At 41.9% G+C, this 21,283-nt stretch overlaps 1 protein-coding gene across 1 annotated transcript in view; it reads left to right on the top strand.

Moving 5' to 3' along the window:
* The first annotated feature begins 269 nt into the window (after positions 1-269).
* TMEM100 (transmembrane protein 100) overlaps positions 270-21,283 on the top strand; it is a 61,844-nt gene continuing 40,830 nt past the window's right edge. The window contains exon 1 of the mRNA XM_056550357.1: positions 270-382. The gene's annotated coding sequence lies outside the window, so the exon portion shown is untranslated. The remainder of the gene's footprint in view (positions 383-21,283) is intronic.

The raw sequence follows: 21,283 nt of genomic DNA, 5'->3' as shown, positions 1-21,283 counted from the left end.
ATAGAGTTCAGATCTTAATTCAGTTTGGCAAATCTTCCTATTTCCCACTCCACACCCTAGAACCATCAAAGACTTGTAAGTGAAAGAAGACAGCTTTCCAAATGTTTCCTTTCGGGCTGATGTTACTTCCAGCAAGTGGACGTAGACAGAGAAGAGGGCGCAGTGACAGATGCCTTTCCTGCACTCTTCTTGTTGTGTGATTCATGAGAAGACGCCAAAGCTACACAAGAGGATAGACTTAACAGATGAGAAGACATGCTCATCAGCTTCACTAATTCACATACAAAGCCATTCATGGACTGAAAAGCAAGGACTGGACTTATCTGGTGACTCATACTGCGCAATGTATAAGGATTTATGGACGCTCATGCCGAGCCTAAAGGTACTGTATATGAATGGAAGCATTTTTCTCTCAAGAGAACAAACTGAATGTGCAAGTCTGCCATAATGGCAATCGTAGATGCTTCAAGATATCTTGAGAAATTTTGCTAAATTACAAACTTAGCTCTATGACACGTAAACATGTTATCGAAATTATTTATGCAAAACGTCTCAAGATAACTTGGAAGTGCATCTATGACTGTCATTATAGCAAGTGATGTAGGTTAATAGGAAGAGTTTTCAGGATTCACACACTTACAAACTTTATTGATATGTATGTTTGGAGCCACCGTTGAAGTGACTGGGTCTCTTTAGCGATTGGGTTTTTATAGCGATTGCATCTTTATAGTGATTGAGTCTCTGAGTGTTTAGGTATCTATAGTGATTGAGACTCTGAGTGGTTAGGTATCTATAGTGATTGAGACTGAGTGTTTAGGTATCTATAGTGATTGAGTCTCTGAGTGGTTAGGTATCTATAGTGATTGAGTCTCTGATTGGTTAGGTATCTATAGTGATTGAGTCTCTGAGTGGTTAGGTATCTATAGTGATTGGGACTCTGAGGGGTTAGGAATCTATAGTGATTGAGTCTCTGAGTGGTTAGGTATCTATAGTGATTGAGTCTCTGAGTGGTTAGGAATCTATAGTGATTGAGTCTCTGAGTGGTTAGGTATCTATAGTGATTGAGACTCTGAGGGGTTAGGAATCTATAGTGATTGAGTCTCTGAGTGGTTAGGTATCTATAGTGATTGAGACTCTGAGTGGTTAGGAATCTATAGTGATTGAGTCTCTGAGTGGTTAGGTATCTATAGTGATTGAGACTCTGAGGGGTTAGGAATCTATAGTGATTGAGTCTCTGAGTGGTTAGGTATCTATAGTGATTGAGACTCTGAGGGGTTAGGAATCTATAGTGATTGAGTCTCTGAGTGGTTAGGTATTTATAGTGATTGAGTCTCTGAGTGGTTAGGAATCTATAGTGATTGAGACTCTGAGGGGTTAGGAATCTATAGTGATTGAGTCTCTGAGTGGTTAGGTATTTATAGTGATTGAGTCTCTGAGTGGTTAGGAATCTATAGTGATTGAGTTTCTGAGTGGTTAGGTATCTATAGTGATTGAGTCTCTGAGTGGTTAGGTATCTATAGTGATTGAGACTCTGAGTGGTTAGGTATCTATAGTGATTGAGACTGAGTGGTTAGGTATCTATAGTGATTGAGTCTCTGAGTGGTTAGGTATCTATAGTGATTGAGTCTCTGAGTGGTTAGGTATCTATAGTGATTGAGTCTCTGAGTGGTTAGGTATCTATAGTGATTGAGTCTCTGAGTGGTTAGGTATCTATAGTGATTGAGTCTCTGAGTGGTTAGGTATCTATAGTGATTGAGTCTGTGAGTGGTTAGGTATCTATAGTGATTGAGTCTCTGAGTGGTTAGGTATCTATAGTGATTGAGACTGAGTGGTTAGGTATCTATAGTGATTGAGTCTCTGAGTGTTTAGGTATCTATAGTGATTGAGTCTCTGAGTGGTTAGGTATCTAAAGTGATTGAGACTCTGAGTGGTTAGGTATCTATAGTGATTGAGTCTCTGAGTGGTTAGGTATCTATAGTGATTGAGTCTCTGAGTGGTTAGGTATCTATAGTGATTGAGTCTCTGAGTGGTTAGGTATCTATAGTGATTGAGACTCTGAGTGGCTAGGTATCTATAGTGATTGAGCCTCTGAGTGGTTAGGTATCTATAGTGATTGAGACTCTGAGTGGTTAGGTATCTATAGTGATTGAGACTCTGAGTGGTTAGGAATCTATAGTGATTGAGACTCTGAGTGGTTAGGTATCTATAGTGATTGAGTCTCTGAGTGGTTAGGTATTTATAGTGATTGAGACTGAGTGGTTAGGTATTTATAGTGATTGAGACTCTGAGTGGTTAGGTATTTATAGTGATTGAGTCTCTGAGTGGTTAGGTATCTATAGTGATTGAGACTCTGAATGGTTAGGTATCTATAGTGATTGAGACTCTGAGTGGTTAGGTATCTATAGTGATTGAGACTCTGAGTGGTTAGGTATCTATAGTGATTGAGTCTCTGAGTGGTTAGGTATTTATAGTGATTGAGACTGAGTGGTTAGGTATTTATAGTGATTGAGACTCTGAGTGGTTAGGTATTTATAGTGATTGAGTCTCTGAGTGGTTAGGTATCTATAGTGATTGAGACTCTGAGTGGTTAGGTATCTATAGTGATTGAGACTGAGTGGTTAGGTATCTATAGTGATTGAGACTCTGAGTGGTTAGGAATCTATAGTGATTGAGACTGAGTGGTTAGGTATCTATAGTGATTGAGACTGAGTGGTTAGGTATTTATAGTGATTGAGTCTCTGAGTGGTTAGGTATCTATAGTGATTGAGACTCTGAGTGGTTAGAAATCTATAGTGATTGAGACTCTGATTGGTTAGGAATCTATAGTGATTGAGACTCTGAGTGGTTAGAAATCTATAGTGATTGAGACTCTGATTGGTTAGAAATCTATAGTGATTGAGACTGAGTGGTTAGGTATCTATAGTGATTGAGACTCTGAGTGGTTAGGAATCTATAGTGATTGAGCCTCTGAGTGGTTAGGTATTTATAGTGATTGAGTCTCTGAGTGGTTAGGTATCTATAGTGATTGAGACTCTGAGTGGTTAGGAATCTATAGTGATTGAGACTCTGAGTGGTTAGGTATCTATAGTGATTGAGACTCTGAGTGGTTAGGTATCTATAGTGATTGAGTCTCTGAGTGGTTAGGTATTCATAGTGATTGAGTCTCTGAGTGGTTAGGTATCTATAGTGATTGAGACTCTGAGTGGTTAGGTATCTATAGTGATTGAGTCTCTGAGTGGTTAGGTATCTATAGTGATTGGTCTCTGAGTGGTTAGGTATCTATAGTGATTGAGTCTCTTTAGTGATTGAGCGATTGGGTCTCTTAGAGATTGCGTCTTTATAATAATTAGGTCTAAGTCTATAGGGATTAGGTGTCTATAGTGATTGGGTCTCTATAGTGATTGAAGATACACTATGGCAGCTCCTGGAATTGTTTTTTCAGACTGAAATATAAAATATTATTTTATTTAGAATGCAAATATATACAGTGCTATATGTAATCATTGTTATTTCCCAGATACATATTTTGCCTAGTTTCCATGTTAGCATATGATAATATATAATATATTCCTTAATGTCCTTAAAAATGACATGTAGTTTTTAATGACCCTCTTGATATGCTGTTGTCTTCCAGTAGGATTGTGATGGCAAATTTGGGCCTTTAACTCAGAATAAAGAGAATATGATGTATTACTTAACTCAACTGTAAATAGCATTCATTATTATTAGCATGGATTATTTTATTAATAATAATAATAATAATTATTATCATTATTAATAATAAATATTGGCTAATGGCAATATTATTCATGGGATGGTGATACTTAACCACTTAAGGACGCAGGGCATACAGGTACACCCCCATTCCCGAGTCCTTAACCCCTTAAGGACCAAGGACGTACCGGTACGTCCTTGGTCCTGCTCTTCTGATATAACGCGGGGTTACACAGTAACCCCGCGTCATATCATGGCGGGCCCGGCGTCATAGTGAATCCGGGACCCGCCTCTAATAGCGCGCCGCGACGATCGCAGCGCCGCGCGCTATTAACCCTTTAGCCGCGCGCTCAAAGCTGAGCCGCGCGGCTAAAAGTGAAAGTGAAAGTTCCCGGCTAGCTCAGTCGGGCTGTTCGGGATAGCCGCGGCTAATCGCGGCATCCCGAACAGCTGACAGGACAGCGGGAGGGCCCCTTCCTGCCTCCTCGCTGTCCGATCGCCGAATGACTGCTCAGTGCCTGAGATCCAGGCATGAGCAGTCATCCGGCAGAATCGTTGATCACTGGTTTCTTATGAGAAACCAGTGATCAACATAGAAGATCAGTGTGTGCAGTGTTATAGGTCCCTATGGGACCTATAACACTGCAAAAAAAAAGTGAAAAAAAAAAGTGAATAAAGATCATTTAACTCCTCCCCTATTAAAAGTTTGAATCACCCCCCTTTTCCAAAAAAAAAAAAACACAGTGTAAATAAAAATAAAAATAAACATATGTGGTATCACCGCGTGCGGAAATGTCCGAATTATAAAAATATATCATTAATTAAACCGCTCGGTCAATGGCGTGCGCGCAAAAAAATTCCAAAGTCCAAAATAGTGCATTTTTGGTCACTTTTTATATCATTTAAAAATGAATAAAAAGTGATCAATAAGTCCTATCAATGCAAAAATGGTACCGTTAAAAACTTCAGATCACGGCGCAAAAAATGAGCGCTCATACCGCCCCATACACGGAAAAATAAAAAAGTTATAGGGGTCAGAAGATGACAATTTTAAACGTATTAATTTTCCTGCATGTAGTTATGATTTTTTCCAGAAGTCCGACAAAATCAAACCTATATAAGTAGGGTATCATTTTAATCGTATGGACCTACAGAATACATATCAGGTGTCATTTTTACCGAAAAATGTACTACGTAGAAACGGAAGCCCCCAAAAGTTACAAAACAGCGTTTTTTTTTCAATTTTGTCGCACAATGATTTTTTTTCCCGCTTCACCATAGATTTTTGGGCAAAATGACTGACGTCATTACAAAGTAGAATTGGTGGCGCAAAAAATAAGCCATCATATGGATTAGGTGTAAATTTGAAAGAGTTATGATTTTTTAAAGGCAAGGAGCAAAAAACGAAAATGCAAAAACGGAAAAACCTCCGGTCCTTAAGGGGTTAAGGACTCAGGGTGTACCTGTACTCCATGATCCCGCTAACAGGGTTTAAACCGTTCTCACGAGCGGAGAACGGGTTAAACCACGTGGGTCCCAGTTGCTACGGGCAGCCAGGACCAATGGCTAATGCCGGGCACCGCCATTCGGGCCAATGCCCGGCATTAACCCTTTAGACGCCGCGGTCAAAGTTAATTGTGGCATCTAAACTGAAAATTAAACTATCCCAGCAGCTCAGTGGAACTGATCGGGACTATCGCGATAGAATCGTGATGTCCTGAATAGCTTACTTGACGACGGGAGGGTCCTCACCTGCCTCCTCGTCATCCGATCGGTGATCCACTGCTCCATGAAATAATGTAATTTAAAAAAATCATATGTGGTACATAATATGTCCGAACTATTGAAATATAAGGTTAGCTAAACCGCACAGTCAATGGCGTACAAGTAAAAAAAATACCACAGTCCAAAATTGTGAATTTATGGTCACTTCATATACCATAAAAATATTAATAAAAAGCGATCAAAAAGCCCCATCAAAACAAAAATAGTACGGATAAAAACTACAGACCATGGCGCAAAAAGTAAGCCGCCCCGTACACAGAAAAATAAAAGAGTTGGTGCATGTAATTTTGGTGCATGTAGTTATCATTTTTTTTAAAGTAGTAAAATAAATAAAAACAACATAAATTGGGTATCCCTGTAACCATATGGACCTACAGAATAAATTTAAGGCCCTGATATACTGAGTATTGTGTCGGTTTCTTTGTGGGTTTTAATTCCCCACAATTTATTTTCCACCATATTTACTAAGGTTTCCCTACATTTTGCACTTTTCCTTACATTTTCCTTTTTTTACACTCTGATCTGTAGGGTTTTCTTCAGCTCAAATCCACCACATTTTCTGTGGAAACCTTAGTAAATATGTTGTGTTTTTGTGAAAATGTCGGGGACACGCCCCTTTTCTGTGAACATGCCCCCTTTAATGACAGACACGCTCCTTTTTGGGTTTTCTCAGTAAAATGGAGATTTGGCGTTTTTTTTTTTCAATTCTGGAGCAAATTCTGGCACACACCGAATTTCTGGCGCAATGTGCCAGATTTTGGCGCACAACCCGACAAAACATGTCAGGTTTACAATAGTAAATCAGGGCCAATGTGTCATTTTTACCGAAAAGGGCACTGCGTAGAAACGGAAGCCCTAAAAAGATGCAAAATGGCGTTGTTTTTTTTTTTTTTCATTTTACGCCACAAGTATTTTTTTTGTTTGGCCGCAGATTATGTTATAAAATAAGTAATGTCATTACAAAGTACAATTGGTGATGCAAAGAACAAGCCTGTATATGGGTCTGTAGGTGCAGAATTGAACGCGTTATGATTTTTAGAAGATGAGGAAGAAAAAAAAATGCATTAACGAAGATTGTTTTGAGTCCTTAAGGTGAAAATGGGCTGAGTCCTTAAGGGGTTAAAGAGTACCTCTCATTAACTTGATACATTTTATAATCCTCCCAGGTCACTGCCCCGATCATGATAAACCACCCCCTGCCTTTATTTTTATTATTTTTTAGTTTTCTACCTTGATTTTGCTCTGTATTTTCTGCTCTGTCTCTCATCATCTGAAGCCATACAGGGGAGAACTTCCTCCCTCACTATGCAAACAACTGCATATGGCAGTTAAGTGTTAAGATGAGCTATGATTAAGATAAACTATGATTGGATAAGGCTGCAACCCCCCCCCCCCCCCCACCCTCCTGCCCCCCACCTCAGCATTTCCTGATTTTGGACTTCTGCCAGGCGAGCAGGAGTCCAAAGTCTGTGCATGAGATGGGGGGAAATGTGCTCTGGACAAGAAGGGAGACACCTAGTGGCAGCTTTTTTAAACATAGAAAACTTCATTTTTTTTTTAAACAAAGGACATTAGAAAGATTTGTTATTTACCATAAGGAGTGCAATAGCAAACATTTGTATTAATGAGAGTGACCATTTAATTGTGACACTGCAGAATTTCCATGGTGGAAAATTCTTCTGCGGAAATTCAAATTTCCGTGCCTGGTGCAGGTGGAATCTGCGCCCGGAGAATCTCTGGAGTACAAATGGGCCCTAATGGTCAAAATTTGGCAATGCAATGCAAAGTTATTTCTATAAAAATTATTATTATTTATTTACATTTTTTTTAGTACAACATAGCAAAAAAACTATATCAATCTGGTATCCCTGCTATCATTCTGACACCAAAAAATTATTTGTCATTTTTAGATTTAACAGCAAAAAAAAGAACATGACCCCAGAAAAGGCTATATATATATATATATATATATATATATATATATATTTTTTTTTTATCCACTCCACAAATGTTTTTTCTTCGTTTTACCATTCATCATAAAGTAAAATAGCTTTGCAATAGCTGGAGACACACTGTTTAGTAAACCCTGCCCTAAGCACATGTCCTTAGGAACTTAGAGGCAAAGTTGACCCTGGAGCTATATGGAAAATAAAAAAACTAGGAAGGAAAAAAATAAAAATGGCTATGGAAACCTTTGGTATATATATATATATATATATATATATTTTTTTTTTTTTTTTTTTTTTTTTTACTTTTGCTTTGTTCTTACTATGGTACAAAAAAAAGTTGCTCACTCTGCTTCAGCAGCCTCTGTAGCTTGCTGTGTGAACTCTGCTTTCTTTCTATATACTTGTACTTGGCCTATATGATTCTCCCTTGCCTGCCTTGTGTGCGCTCTCTTCTCAGTCTACAGCCTGTGTGAGCTGTCCCCAAGGATTCTCTCCCCCTTGTCAACTCTTTGAGCTGGTGTGTACCTACCTCACCCACCCTGCTGATATCTCTAACACTGAGAGCAGAAAGTAAAATGTTTCAGATGTATCTGATCTTTTCCCAAGTAGCAGCTAAATGGTAAGAAATTTTTAATGAAGCCTATTTAGAAAATGTATTAATTTTGCATTTAGGAAACAAATCAGCCATAAAATCAAATCTGTGTGTTGTAGCAATATTTTTAGGCACAGTTCACATTATGTCTAGGTCCTGGAGGTTTAACATACAATAGTGTATGCATTCGATATGTGCTAAAGACTATGGGGGGCATTTATCAATGTTTGCTTATGTATTCCTTTTTTTTTGTTTTTGTTTTCTTACAATTTTTTTGCTTATTTGCGACTTATTTATCAACTGCTTTCAGCCTGTTGATAAATTTCTTTCACGTAAGCAATTTTTCTTTTTTTGCTTTGGTAGTGGCTTTTTCTGCTCCATGTCTGAGCTGGAGTAAATTTTGTAGGTTTTCTCATGTAATGCGACTTTTTTGCGACTTTCGCACTTGATAAATCTCTGACCACTGCAAGTCAAAAATCACTTTTTGCTTTGGTAAGCAAGATTTCAATTTTTTACTTAGGACACTGTACAATCAAAAAGTCTCAGAAAAAAGAGAGTAGTCGTAAGTGCGACTTTTTTGCAAAAATTTTAAGCAAAAAAAAAACCTACTAAATGTTTTGATAAATGTCCCCCTATATTATTTCATGTCTGTAAGATCCCACTATACTGAAAGGTCAAATACCACTCTTGTCCAGCAGGTGGTGTCAGATTTTTGTTTTGTAGACACACTGCATGTTTTGTTTTTTTCTTGCTATTTAGTTATTATCTTGTTTGTATACATTTTATACATTCATCTAAGCCTGTGTTTCCCAACCAGGGTGCCTCCAACTGTTGCAAAACTACAACTCCCAGCATGCCTGGACAGCCTTTGGCTGTCCGGGCATGCTGGGAGTTGTAGTTTTGCAACAGCTGGTGACACCCTGGTTGGGAAACAATGATCTAAACCTATTTTGCCCTTACATTATTTGGTACTTGGCTACGTAGATATGATGTTGTATGGGTCTCTTAAAGGGGTACTCCATTGGAAAACAATTTTTTTCAAATCAGTTGGTGCTAGAAAGTTAAACAGATTTGTAAATTAAAGGGGTACTCCACTGGAAAACATTTTTTTACATCAACTGGTGCCAGAAAGTTAAACAGATTTGTAAATAACTTCTATTAAAAAAATCTTAATCCTGCCAGTACTTATCAGCTGCTGTTATGATCCACAGGAAGTTCTTTTCTTTTTGAATGTCCTTTCTGCCTGACCACAGTGCTCTTTGCTGACACCTCTGTCCATTTTAGGAACTGTCCAAAGTAGGAGCAAATCCCCATAGAAAACCTATCCTGCTCTGGACAGTTCCTAAAAATGGACAGAGGTGTCAGCAGAGAGCACTGTGGTCAGACAGAAAGGAAATTCAATTCAAATAAGATTTTTTGACCTGTTGGGGACGAAGGGCGTATGCATACGCCCTTGCGTCCTGGTACTTAAGGACGAAGGGCGTATCCATACGCCCGTGGGAATTTTGGTCCCCGCCGCGCGCCGGGCGGAGACTGGGGTGACTGCTGATATCTATCAGCAGGCACCCCGTGCAAATGCCCAGGGGGGTCATTAGACCCCCCCATGTCGACAATCGGCGCAAATCGCAAGTGAATTCACACTTGCGATTTGCGCCGATTCCGGGTCATTACGGGTCTATGGTGACCCGGTGACCCGGAATTTAAGGGAGATCGCAGGTGTCTAAGACACCCACGATCCCCCTAAAGCGATAGGAGTGAGGTGGCACGGGGGCCACCTCTCCTATCCCTGCTATTGGTGGTCTAGACGCGACCACCAATAGCAGATCAGGGGCGGGGGGGGTTTACTTTTGTTTTCTCCGTCCTGCCCACCCACAATAGGCGGGCCAGAATGGGAAAAACGAAGAGGAGTGGCGCCGAAGATCACTTACCCGTCCGGAGGCAGCGGAGCGACGGCGATTGGCAGGCGGCGACGGAGATCTGCGGGGGGCGTGCGGCAGAAAGGGACGGCTCCCTGGATGCGACGGAAGCCGGTGAGTTGCCTAGCAACATCTAGAGAGCTACAGTCTGAGACCACTATATGTTTGTGGAGGTCCACAGTTTGTGGAGCTGTTTGTGGAGGTCCACAGTTTGGAGATCACTGTTCAGTGGTCTCTAAATTGTAGCACTCCAGATGTTGCAAAACTACAAATTCCAGCATGCCCACACAGCAAACAGCTGTCTCGGCATGCTGGGAGTTGTAGTTGCGTACCTCCAGCTGTTGCATAACTACATCTCCCAGCATGCCCTTCTGTGATCAGTACATGCTGGGAATTGTAGTTTTGCAACAGCTGGAGGCACACTGGTTGGAAAATACTGAGTTAGGTAACAGAACCTAACTGAAGGTTTTCCAACCAGTGTGCCTCCAGCTGTTGCAAAACTACAACTCCCAGCATGCACGGTCTGTCAGTACATGCAGGGAGTTGTAGTTTTGAAACAGCTGGAGGTTTGCTGGCACAGGCAGGTTTACAGTAAGTTTCCTGCTTCAAGTATGAGCTGCGGCAAATTTTTCGCCGCAGCGCAAATTCCTAGCGGGAAACTCACCGTAACCCGCCAGTGTGAACGTACCCTAAAAACACTACACTACACTAACACATAATAAAGAGTAAAACACTACATATACACCCCCTTACACTGTCCCTATAAAAATGAAAAACGTATTGTACGGCAGTGTTTCCAAAACGGAGCCTCCAGCTGTTGCAAAACAACAACTCCCAGCATTTCCGGACAGCCACTGACTGTCCAGGCATGCTGGGAGTTTAGCAACAGCTGGAGGCACCCTGTTTGGGAATCACTGGCGTAGAATACCCCTATGTCCACCCCTATGCAATCCCTAATTTAGTCCTCAAATGCGTATGGTGCTCTCTCACTTCGGAGCCCTGTCGTATTTCAAGGAAACAGTTTAGGGACACATATGGGGTATTTCCGTACTCGAGAGAAATTGCACTACTAATTTTGGGGGGCTTTTTCTCCTTTTACCCCTTATGAAAAGGAAAAGTTGGGGTCTACACCAGCCTGTTAGTGTAAAAAAAAAAAAAATGTTTACACTAACATGCTGGTGTTGCCCTTTACTTTTTATTTTCACAAGAGGTAAAAGGAAAAAAAGACCCCCAAAATTAGTAACGCAATTTCTCCTGAGTACGGAAATACCCCATATGTGGGGGTAAAATGCTCTGCGGGCGCACAACAAGGCTCAGGAGTGAGAGCGCTCTATGTACATTTGAGGCCTAAATTGGTGATTTGCACAGGGGTGGCTGATTTTACAGCGGTTCTGACATAAACCCAAAAAAATAAATACCCACATGTGACCCCATTTTGGAAACTAAACCCCTCACGTAATGTACTAAGGGGTACAGTGAGCATTTACACCCCACAAGTGTCTGACAGATTTTTGGAACAGTGGTCAGTGAAAATGAAAAATTAATTTTTTTTGTTTGCACAGCCCACTGTTCCAAAGATCTGTCAAACGCCAGTAGGGTGTAAATGCTCACTGTACCGCTAATTACATTCCGTGAGGGGTGTAGTTTCCAAAATGGGGTCACATGTGGGGGGGGTCCACTGTTCTGGCACCACGGGGGGCTTTGTAAATGCAAGTGGCCCCTGACTTCCATTCCAAACAAATTATCTCTCTAAAAGCTCAATGGCGCTCCTTCTCTTCTGAGCATTGTAGTGCGCCAGCAGAGCACTTGACGTCCAAACATGGGGTATTTCCATACTCAGAAGAAATGGGGTTACAAATTTTGGGGGGCATTTTCTCCTATTACCCCTTGTAAAAAAGTAAAATTTGGGGAAAAACCAGGATTTTAGTGAAAACATTTTTTTCTTCATTTACACATCCGACTTTAACAAAAAGTTGTCAAACACCTGTGGGGTGTTAAGGCTCACCGTACCCCTTGTTACGTTCCTTGAGGGGTGTAGTTTCCATAATAGAGTGCGATGTGGGGGGGGGGTTTGCTGTCCTGGCACCATAGGGGCTTCCTAAATGGGACATGCCCCCCAAAAACCATTTCAGAAAAACTCACTCTCCTAAATCCCATTGTTGCTCCTTCGCTTCTGAGCCCTCTACTGCACCTGCCGAACACTTGACATACACATATGAGGTATTTTCTTACTCTAGAGAAATTAGGTTACAAATTTTGAGAGGATTTTTTTACCTCTTGTAAAAATTCAAAAACTGGGTCTACAAGAACATGCGAGTGTAAAAAATGAAGATTTTGAATTTTCTCCCTCACTTTGCTGCTATTTCTGTGAAACACCTAAAGGGTTAACACACTTACTGAATGTCATTTTGAATACTTTGAGGGGGGTAGTTTTTATAATGGGGTCATTTATGGGGTATTTCTAACCAGAAGACCCTTCAAATCCATTTCAAACCTGAACTGGTCCCTGAAAAATTCAGATTTTGAAAATTTTACGAAAAATTGGAAAATTGCTGCTGAACTTTGAAGCCCTCTGGTGTCTTCCAAAAGTAAAAACATGTCAACTTTATGATGCAAATATAAAGTAGACATATTGTATATGTGAATCAATATATTATTTATTTGGAATATCCATATTCCTTATAAGCAGAGAGCTTCAAAGTTATATAAATGCAAAATTTTCAAATTTTTCATGAAATTTTTGCATTTTTCACCAAGAAATGATGCAAGTATCGCCGAAAATTTGCCACTAACATAAAGTAGAATATGTCACGAAAAAACAATCAAGTTTATAAGTAAAAGCATCCCAGAGTTATTAATGCTTAAAGTGACAGTGGTCAGATTTGCAAAAAATGCTCCCGTCCTTAAGGTCATAATGGGCTCCGTCCCCAAGGGGTTAATAGAAGTAATTTACAAATCTGTTTAACTTTCTGCCACCAGAATTTTACCCCTTTAATTATATTAAAAAATCTAAAAGGGGTATTCCAGGCCAAAACTTTTTTTTATATATCAACTGGCTCCAGAAAGTTAAACAGGTTTGTAAATTACTTCTATTAAAAAATCTTAATCCTTCCAATAGTTATTAGCTTCTGACATCAATGATGATGTCATGTCCCGGGAGCTGTGCATGATGGGAGAATATCCCCATAGGAGCTGGACAGCTCCCGGGACGTCATCAGAAAGCAGTTAGGCAGAAAACAGCAACTCAACTTCAGAAGCTAATAACTATTGGAAGGATTAAGATTTTTTAATAGAAGTAATTTACAAATCTGTTTAACTTTCCGGAGCCAGTTGATATATAAAAAAATGTTTTTGCCTGGAATACCCCTTTAAGTCTTTCTGTATGTGTGGCTTTAGCTGAGGACCGTCATTATGATTTCAGGTTAAACTTAGGATAAGACTACACCCTGTAAAGGTCAGGAGAAACTAGATTATGGTATACAGATTCTGGGGCAGGATATTTAAATGAGGGTGAAAATTGTATATTTAGTAAGGAGATAAAAAATCCTTATCTTACACAATAACTTGACTATGTATATTTTAGGAGGTGAGATGTTATAGGCAACATCTGGCCAAACATTTAGTTGAACAATATGCACATCTTGAAGGAAATGTGTGTCAGGTACAAGTTGGACTAGAAGCCTTTAAAGGGGTACTAAGATGTCTGATCACGGGGGGACCCTCGCAATCTAGCATGCAGCACCCATCTGTAAACACTGCAGGAAGCGCTGGAGGCTCTCAGTGTTATGCCTCCCGACCACGGGGATGGAGTATCGTGACGTCATGCCCCGACACCTCAATGCAAGTCTATGGGAGGGGGCGTGACTACCGTCACGCCCCCTCCCATAGACTTGCATTGAGGGGGCGGGGCGTGACGCCGGGGTGGTGTCGTGGTATCACGTTACTCCATCCCCGTGGTCAAGAGGCATAACACTGAGAGCCTCCAGCACTTCCTGCAGTGCTTACAGATGGGTGCTGCATGCTAGATTGCGGGCGTCCCCAGTGGCGGTACCCCCGTGATCAGACATTATATCCCCTATCCTTTGGATAGGGGATAAGAAGTCTTAGGGCCAGAGTACCCCTTTAAGGGGTACTCCGAGGAGTTGAACTTATCAGACACTTATCCCCTACAAGTGTCTAATCGTGGGGGGTCCCACTGCGGGGGGGATAAGAAGTTTTGGGGCCAGAGTACCCCTTTAAGGGGTACTCCGAGGAGTTCAACTTATCAGACACTTATCCCCTACAAGTGTCTAATCGTGGGGGGTCCCACTGCGGAACTTCATTTACTTACTCGTGTTCTACGCACTTCAGCCCCCATCTACCTGGACGAGCGCAAGTGAGGGCCCTTTTAGCCAATCATTGGCTGCAGTGGGACATCCTGTGGATAGGGGATAACCATTGAGAAGTATCATGTAGAAAGACGTATTCCCTATCCAAAGCATAGGGGATAAGTTTTAGATTGTAGGGGGTCTGACTACTTGGATCCCCCGTGATCTCCTGCATGGGACCAGGGCTCTCCCCAGGAATGGGGAGTGTTGACCCCCGCACAAAGTGGCGACCATCACGCCCCCTCTATGTATCTTTATAGGAGAGATGGAGATAGCCGAAGCTGGTGAGTAGGGGCCTTCTACAATGTTTATCTAGGTCATTCAAGTCATCAGGTCAGGTATGGTTGAACTTCTATATAGGTCTGTCAGCAGTTTTAATAGCTTATAACTCCTGAGAAGTCTTCCTTTAAAGGGGTACTACAGTGAAAAACAATCACTAATAAACTGGTGGCAGAATGTTAAACAGATTTGTAAATTACTTCTATTTAAAAATCTTAACCCTACCACTACTTATCAGCTGCTGTATGCTCCAGAGGAGGTTTTATTATTTTTGAATTTCTTTTCTGCCTGACCACAGGGCTCTCAGCTGACACCTCTGTCCATGTCAGGAACTTACCAGAGCAGGAGAAAATCCCCATAGCAAACCTCTCCTGCTCTGGACAGTTCCTGAGACAGACAGAGGTGTCAGCAGAGAGCACTGTGGTCAGACAAAAAAGAAATGTAAAAAGAAAAGAACTTCCTCTGTTGTATACAACAGCTGATTAGTACTGGATTTTTTAATAGAAGTAATTTACAAATCTAACAAAGAAGCAAGGAGTGAACTCGGCACTGCTGTATCTGTACACGGGCTACAAAAAGGACATGGGGATCACGGTTTCTGCTGGACAAACTCGGGTGGTGCTCAGACTATATGCAAAGTTCAATGAAACTTGATAGTAGAAAGAAGAAAACAGTCGGCAACTCACCACGCTGGTTCATGTGAGATCCTTCTTTATTGAGGCCCGAAGAAGCACGTCCACCGTGTGAAACGGTTCTGTTGCCTACCTGTTGTACCCCCCGTCATGTCTGTCTCTCCCCTGCATTTATTTGTGAGTATGCCGCAATAAAGAAGGATCTCACGTGAACCAGCGTGGGGAGTTGCCGACTGTTTTCTTCTTTCTTCTATCTAATTTACAAATCTGTAGAAATATATATATTAGGGCTCAGGGTTTGAGACAACTGGACAGGTTGTGTTTAAAGTAATATTTCAATTTATTAATTGTATATAATGTGACAATTGAATATTAGATAAAATGTAAATAGCAGCAACTGCGTCTCACAGGGCCGTTGTGTAGGCGCAGCACCAACTATTAAGAACTATAGCATATGTATAGTACAGTATATAAAATATAAAAATATACGTGTAAAAAATTATAAAAGATATAAAATAAGAATATAGAGACCACCATAAAAATATATATAGAGAGGGATCTGGGTGGGAGAGTCTTAGTCCATCCTCTATGGTAAAAATTCTCCTCTCATAAAAAAGTCCTGCTCATATAGACCGATTCTGGTATTGTGGTAACCAATGGCAACCATAAGGTTAGTAACCCGAGGCAACCGTTCTGATGAGTCCGGCTATTTAAGCACTTCAACGTTTAAGTAGAAGATAAACTTGATATTTGTAGACAATATTCAACATGAACAACTAGTGTGCAGTCACTGTTAATATGCATGCATATTTGTATGATACTTTGTATCTCACCGCTCCCGGACACTGATGCGCTGGACTTCACGGGGATGCTGTGATCTCCTCCTGATGCGCTGTGTAATCCTGCAGTGTATTAGCACTGAGTAGCTGTCTTGGTAAGCGGCAGCATCACCGGAGACTCGGCCGTCTCCCACAGTGGTGATGTTGGTAGATGGTGGGTTGCGGGTGGTGTTGTCGCAGCGGTTCTGCGGATGCGCACGTACATGTGCCGGTGGCGTCCTCGTGGCAGCGAGGCGCGGATGTCTCCTTCACCGGGTGTCGGGTGATTGACAGTTTATTGTCCGGTATCGGACTGCTATTGACTTAAGCAGGGCAAATATACTGGTGGTCTCATTAGGTAGCCCGGGTTTATTTGGTGGGTAGTCAGACAAGAGCCTCTCCAACTCTTCTATATAATTTACAAATCTGTTTAACTTTCTGGCACCAATTGATTTTAATTTTTTTTTACTATAACGTCCTAAACTGTGTGAGTGGGACTTACACTATATTAAGTAGGTTGTTTTAATGTAAAGGGTGACTCCACTTTAAATAAATGTTTACCCTATCCACAAGGTAGAGGATAAGTGTCGGATTGTGGGGGTTTAGACCATTGGAAACCCCCATGATCTCCCCAACGCTGCCCCGTCTATCACCTCTGGATGCGGCTCCTCCCTGCTAAATGTGCCACAACACCCTTCCCCACCTTCCAGGTCAGCCTCCTTGTACTGAATAGTGACGGCCTGCTAAGGTCTATCACTGGCTGAGAGGGGACTCCGAGGAGCTGGGGCTCTATTCGGGAGATCCTCGGGGGTCTCCCGAATAGAGCCACAATCACACATTTATCCCCATCCTGTAGCTGGGGGATGGGGATTCATTTATCTAGAAAGTCTTTATATATTTCTCAGTTTTGATTACACAGAATGTAATAACAGGAAAGGAGGATATTCATCTACATCTTATAGATCACATGACTACTTGCTTACTTCATTCTCTGTACCTTTTTAAAGGAGTAGTCTTGTGAAATTTAACTTATCTCCTATCCAAATGATAGGGGATAAGTTATAGATCACAGGGGGGTCTGAGCACTGGGACTCCCCCCCCCCCATGATCTCCTGCATGGGGCCCCGGCAGTTTGCCATAAGCGGTCGTTCCGACCCCGCTGGAAGCAGCAGCCGGCACACCCCCTCCATGTATCTCCATGGGATACATGGAGGGGGCGTGTTGGCCGGCGCTCCGTGAGGAGGTCAGCACACCCCCTTCCAGCAAACTGCCGGGCCCCATTTAGGAGGACCTGTATCCTTTGGATAGGGGATAAGTTATATTTCACCAAACTCCTTTGAGGTAAATTGTACATGACACTCAATACTGCATTCTTCTTTATCAATAGAAGTATTAAGTCCAAACTAATCTACCCAGAGCATCAATAAAGAAAGGTATATTTACAATACAGGATCACTAAAATCCTGGAACCCTTCAGGGTCTATTAACCCATACAGTATTAAGACGAAACTCTTTTCTCTGTAGGCAGTAGCAGTCCCCTATAAGTAGGGAGTTTGCATGTAGGTAGCTCCCCCTGTACATAGTAGCCTCCTGTATATTGTTGCAGTGCCCCTATATATAGTAGTAGCAGCCCCTCTTTAAGTAGTAGTAGCAGCAGCTCTCTTTAAGGGGGTACTCTGCTGCTAGACATCTTATCCCCTATCCAAAGGATAGGGGATAAGATGTCTGATTGTGGGGGTCTCGCTGCTGGAGCCCTTTGCTATCTCCTGCAGCACCCGGCGTTCAAAACAAACATGGGGTTTCTTCGGCAGTGGTCGTGGCGTTACGGCCATGCCCCTCGTGACGTTATGCCACACCCCCTCCATTTATGACTACGCCACGCCCCCTCCCATAGACATGGGTGTGACGTGACGTCACAAGGGGCTTTTAGTGTTGTGAATAAAATGTTCAGAACGCTGGAACACTGGAGTACCTATTTAAGTAGTAATAGTAGCAGGCCCCTTTAGGTAGTAATAGCAACAGCTTCTTTAGGTAGTAGTAGTAGTAGTAGTAGTAGTAGCAGCCCACTTTAGGCAGTAGTAGTAGTATTTATTCCCCTTTAGGAAGCAGTAACAGCAGCCCCCATTAGGTAGTAGCAGTGGCAGCCCCCTTTAGATAGTAGTAGTAGAAGCATCAGTCCCCTAAGGTAGTAGTGGCTGAAGCCTCTTTTAGGTAGTAGTAGTTGCAAACGCCTTTGGGTAGTAGTAGCTGCAGAGCCTTTTAGGTAGAAATATCATCTCTCTTTAGGTAGTAGCTGCAAACCCCTTTAAGTAGTAATAGTAGTTACCTTTTTAGATAATAATATCAACCCTCTTTAGATATTTGTAGTAGTAACACCCTTTAGGTAGCCAAAGCAGTCCCCTTTAGTAACCCCTTTTAGGTACTAATAGCAGCACCTTTTAGTTAATCCCCTTTAATAGTAATAGCAGCCTCCTTTAATAACCCTCTTCAGGTAGTAATAGCAGCCTCCTATAGGTAGTAGTGACAGACCCCTTGGGGTTGTAGTGGCAGACCCCTTTAGGCAGTAGTGGCAGACCTCTGTAGGCAGTAGTAGATGACCCAGGTAGGTAGACCTTTAGGTACTCACTAGGCTTCCGCTTAGTATATCCTCACTTTTGGTCTGTACTCCAGTGCTCTATGCTTAGGTAGGATGCTCTGCCTCTTGTGGTTGCCTGTATATTGCGGGTGGCCACAAGAGAGATTGACAGGGTGAGGAGCCAATGGCTCTTCACTCTAACAGCCGGGCGCCGCGTTTAATTATAGGTCCTACTGTAAGACACGCTTATAGTTTAACGCGTGCTGGTCTGGCACTGTACATGCATTGTACGTATTGCCACTTACATTATATACTTGAGGGGACAAGTTAGGTGGCTACAAGGCCCTCGCGAGCACGAGACCTTAGGCGGCTGCCTTAATCGCCTGATGGCAGAGCCACCTCTGCTGCATATATTTTATGCTGCAGATTTGAAGATTTGAAAAGTGAAAATTTTTTGGTTCATACCACAACGTTCTTGCTGATACACGCTCTGAGATTCTTACCCTGACTGGAAATATTTGGGTGTTCTGGCTACACAGGGTTACACATGAGATGCTGACTCATTTAGCAGCTGGTTACTATTATTTCTTTGTTTACCATACTAACAAAAGAAGCCAATAAAGTATGAAATCATTGTAAACTTGTTTTTGTAAGGCCACACACACCCATTTTTTACCCAAATTCTATGTCCACATTTTTCATAACTTTTTTTCTCATTGTTCCACTAGGTAAAAAATTATATTGTTGTCAATCACTGTTAACACATTACATGGACATTTTGCATAACTATTGTTTCTTGTTGGGTTCCCACCATCTACAATATCATAATACCCTGGAGAATCGCTGAGTACCAAATTCTTACCCTGCCATCTGAACGTTGCAGCTGGACTTGAGACTCATCAGACCAATGCTCTTTCAGTCGTCTATAGTCCATTCCATTTTGGTTAGCCTGTAGTCTGTAGCCTCAGTTTCTTGTTCTAAGCTGACGGGAGTGACACCCGGTGTGGTCTTTGGCTGCTGTAGCCCATCTGCTTTAAGGTTTGTTTTGCATTCAAAGATGGTCTACTGCATACCTTGGTTGTAATGAATGGTTATTTGAGTTACTGTCATCTGGAACCAGTCTGCCCTTTCATGTCTGACCACTGACATCAATATTTTTTCCACACAACTGCTGTTACTAGAAATGTTCTTTCTTTCAGATGGAGGGGTATGCGCTCTATTTTAAATTTTGTGCCAAAACATTCCAAAGCATCAATTAACTGCTCTTGAGGCCATCTGCCCTCCCACCTTCCTTACCCCAGCGGCCTTTTCTGTCTCTGCCCTGCACATACTGTTACTGACACTCAAATGTTGCTTAATGCTAGTCAGCATTTTGCAATGTCCTGAGGTGCCAATCATTGCTCCTGCACCTGTCCTTCTCCAGAACTTCCCACCAGCCACCTGTATGGAGTGCCCGCCAGATTCTCTGTGCACACATTAGGCAGCAGTGCTTATATTGGTTTAAGGGGTGCATACCTGTCTACAGGGGGCATATCTGGCTAAAGAGGGCATACTTGGTTAAAGGGGGTATATCTGGCTACAGAGAGCATATCTGGCTACAGGCGGCATAACTGGCTAAAAAGGGCACATTTGGCTACAAGGGGTATATCGCTGGCTAAAAGAGGGTAAATACGGCTACATGAGGCATACCTAGGTACAGAGGACATACCTGGCTACAGAGCGTACATCTAGCTGCATGGGGCAATGTATATCTGTCTAAGTGCTCTCTGATGACACGTGTCTCGGGAACCGCCCAGTTTAGAAGAGGTTTGCTATGGGGATTTGCTTCTAAACTGGGCGGTTCCCGAGACAGGTGCCATCAGAGAGCACTTAGACAGAAAAGAACAACCTTAACTTCAGAAGCTCATAAGTACTGAAAGGATTAAGATTTTTTAATAGAAGTAATTTACAAATCTGTTTAACTTTCTGGAGCCAGTTGATATATAAAAAAAAAGTTTTTTCCTGGATAACCCCTTTAAAGGGTACCACATGAAATACCATCACCTTGTGAACCACACTAATACTGAGCATATAAAGAAATGAAATGCAGCTATGGGAATAAAGGTGTTGTCTTAAAGGTGTTGTCTGGGGACATACCATTTCTTACATATGTCAGGGGTACATTCAAAATAAAAAATAAGTAATACTCACCTACCCCAATCCCCCATAGCTGCCATTCCAACACCTTCCGGTCCCCAAATGTCACTTTTGCTGTAATAATATCACCTGGCCAGATATCACATGCTGAGCTCTGACCACTGAGGAGCTGCAGGCGCTGGGAAAATGGACTCCACCGTCAGTGACCCCACCGTCCTGAGCTGGTATTTATAAAGCTTCAGTCTTATTCTGCTTATTGTTTGGTATAGAGGGGGAAATTTATCAAAACCTGTGCAGAGGAAAAGTTGTCCAGTTGCCCATAGCAACCAATCAGATCACTTCTTTCATTTTGCAGAGGCCTTGTTAAAAATGAAAGAAGCGATCTGATTGGTTGCCATGGGCAACTCAGCTGCTTTTCCTCTGCACAGGTTTTGATAAATCTCCCCCAGAGTTTTTTTTTTTCTACATTAGCTCTTGACGTGTGCTTTGCTTTCTTCCTGTGTATTCTGACCTTGGCTTG

This window comes from Hyla sarda, chromosome 13 (assembly GCF_029499605.1).
Source record: "Hyla sarda isolate aHylSar1 chromosome 13, aHylSar1.hap1, whole genome shotgun sequence".
NCBI classification, from domain to species: domain Eukaryota; kingdom Metazoa; phylum Chordata; class Amphibia; order Anura; family Hylidae; genus Hyla; species Hyla sarda.
Note: the sequence above shows the minus strand (reverse complement) of the source record. Positions and strands in the feature narration are given on the sequence as shown.